Here is a 3,276-nt window from a genome sequence, read left to right as displayed (position 1 = left end):
TGCAACTGTTTCTCCTAACACAAACTTTTGGGTAAAGACTTCTTGGTTTTGATGATGATCGCATTTTAACTGTAGTGGGAGAAAGGTGGGAGGAGTACACACAGGCTGCAGATACATGAATGGCGAAACTTCCTTCTCCACACACACAACCCAAAACGTGAACATGTTTTCAAAAAAGACATATAAATGATGCTTTCAGTGCAACATGATGGGTTTAGAGTAGAATAACTTTGCATATGATTGCACTGTTAGATATGAAATTCTCATTTGGAAATCTTCACTTACCTCCCACTCCAACATACATCCACCTTCCATAACAACATTAACAACATTCAATTTATATAACAACATTTGATTTATATATACCACCCTTCAGGATGACTTAACACCCACTCAAAGCAGTTTACAAAGTATGCTATTATTATCCCCGCAACAAAACATCCTGTGAGGTGGGTGGGGCTGAGAGAGCTAGAAGCTGTGACTGACCCAAGGTCACCCAGCTGGCTTCAAGTGGAATAGTGAGGAATCAAACTGGCAGGGCCAGTGCGCCCATTGAGGCCAGGTAGGCGGTGGCCTCAGGGCATGAGGGCACTGGAGAGATGCTGGAGGGGGTGTCGGGGGTGGAGGCGCACGCCACGGAGCTGACGTAGCTGGCCCGCAGCTGCTGCAGCCAGCCAGCCAGCCCCGTGCCACTGCTGCCACCGCTGCCACATGCCCCCAGCCGGGCGCAGCAGCCATGAGCCACTGCCAGGGCGGCGTGCAGAGCGTGGAGCAGCCTCCGCCTGCCATCCCAGGCATCCGCCGGCGAGTGCCCCCGGCTTGCGCTGTGTGATGACGTCATTGCACAGGGGTTTGTCGCAGGCGCCAGAAACCCTGCCACCAGCAGTGCAAAACAGTTCTTCAGAGTGAGGAATCAAACCCATTCCTGCGCTCTTAACCACTACACCAAGCTGGCTCTCTAGAAGTTGTATCCATGAGCCAGTGGTAGCAGTTATTGGATGGTACCCATTTCTTTCTTTGCAGTGGCTGAAGCTCAGCAGAAGCCTTGCTGGACTGTCTTCCAGTTAGCATGTTTCTTTCTCCAGTTTTAGTTGAACAAAAGGGGAGAGGGGGACAACACTCCTCTCCAACTTGCCTTCCCAGGAGGAAATACAAGATCCTCACCTGTTCACCTTAGTCCATGAAAAGAGTGCTTGGATAAAACCTGAGGTAAGATGGAAGGGAGAGGAAGGAACTCAATTTTGCTCCACCATTGTCCCAAGTCTTCTTCCCCAAGAACATCAATCCATTTCAAGTCTCAAGGACAGTCCAAAGATGAGAGCCAATGTAGTGTAGCAATTTCAGTGTCATACTAAAAGTATACAGGCCCGAGTTCAAATTCCCCTCTCTGCCATTAAGCTCACTGTGTGCCTTGAGCCAATCACTGTCTCTTAGCCTAACCCACCTCACAGGTTTGGTATAGAGATAAAATGGTGGTGGGGAGAATCATGTGTGAGAGCCTTGGATGACAAGTGAAATAAAAAAGTGGGGGGGGGGGAATAAAGAAACTTGCTTACAAGCTGTTTGCCCACATGGTGACCAGAACTGCATGTGACCCAGAGATAGTGGCTTTATATATCCTTCCTACCCAGGCAAGAACCCAAATTGGTAGCCAATCAGGAGCAGAAGATGGGCAGCTCTATAGATCAGTAGAGTTTGGGTGTTCTTTCTGCAAGCGCCAGAGGCTGCTCTGCTTTTCCTGATGCCTCGCGTGCCAGCTACCCTTTTGGTGAGGCCAGTGGTGCAGAGACCCTGCCAGCACAGTAGGAAGGGGCACAGCTGACTGTCCAGTGCTGCCTGTGTTGCAAAAGTTGCCAGGCGCATTAAGTTTTACTGAAATGCATTGTACTGCGATGGAGCATGCTCCAGTGACAATTTATGTGCTGGTTGCAGATTAGGATTCCCGGGGTTGCTGGGCAAGAATGTTGCAGGGTCAAGAGACAAGACTATTCATACCAGTCTCCTCTTTCTAGGAGGGTCTGCCTAGCAATGGACAGTCATAGAATATAGTGGTTTAGCTGGACATCTGGTGTGTTTGTCCTGCTCCTTCCTGTGCTACTTCCATTAGGAGCAACTTCCTCGGGATGCTCAAAAGCTTGTTCAGTTGCTGCAACCATAAGCATAACTACCCTGCTTAGAATGACTTCATATCTTCCAAAGAGAATCTTTTCATTGACGACCTCTCACATCATTCCCCCCCTCATAAAAAGAGGGGGGTGGCCTCTGCTCGGGCACGAATTCTCACAGCAGCTCTTTTGTTGTCTGGACCACAGATGGTGCCAGAGGGTGTGCTGGGCCTTGGGAAGTTTCCTTTGTGCGTGGTACAATCAGCCCTTCTCATAGCACATGTACACATATCCTCCACCCTGCAAATGCCTCTGGACTCTGAAGAATTCTGTTGCTCCACCTCCTCTTATGTGCCACTCCTGGTGCCCAGCAGCAAAGCCACAGGATAGAAGAAGGAGGAAAGTGCCATTCACCATTATGGAGAGGCTGGCCAGCAGCACATAAAGTAAAAGGAGCTCTGTGGGTCAGCAACCAAAATGCATTGAGCTAGAAAGTTAGGAGCAGGAGAGAAGCCACAGAGCAGATTCATAAGAGCCAAGATGCCGTTCCTACAAAACACTTCACAAGCAGAGCTCAGCCGTCATCCCAGAATAGCAACATGTATGAAGTGACCTTTTACAGGGTTAGGTCACACCCAAAGCTTAGTCTTATTCACTCTGATGAGTGGCAGCAGTTCACCAGGGTGTCAGTCAGAGAAGGTCTTTCCCAGCAGCTGAGATCCTTTAACTGGAGATGCTGGGATGCAGGGATTTAACCTGCTGCATGCAAAGCAGGAGCCACCCCCAACCCCCCATGTGGCAAATCCTGAGAACAGATTCAGTTTCTCATAAAGGCTGAGATTTATTCCTTCCAAGGTGGCTTTTTCCCCAGCAGGTTCATCCATAGTGATGCATTTTGTTCTCCATAAATTTACTAAATCAGATCATCAGTAGTTACACCAAAATAAGTTGTGCTGGAACTAAACTGGCCAGATTCAAGAAAAACACTTTTCAAGACCTCAGCACCACCTGTTAAATTAAGCAGTGCAAAAGCCAAGTTGTGGAATTAAAGAAAAGTTGTCATCCTTATTGTTGTGGAAGCAAAAGAAGCAAGATAAGAAGCAGTGATCTGCTGTAAGTTAATGGAAATTGAAATTTAATTTACAAAGACTGCAGCCGGATCTGATGGGTC

This window comes from Eublepharis macularius, chromosome 14 (assembly GCF_028583425.1).
Source record: "Eublepharis macularius isolate TG4126 chromosome 14, MPM_Emac_v1.0, whole genome shotgun sequence".
NCBI classification, from domain to species: domain Eukaryota; kingdom Metazoa; phylum Chordata; class Lepidosauria; order Squamata; family Eublepharidae; genus Eublepharis; species Eublepharis macularius.
The sequence above is the reverse complement of the archived record's forward strand: the minus strand, read 5'-3'. Positions refer to the sequence as shown.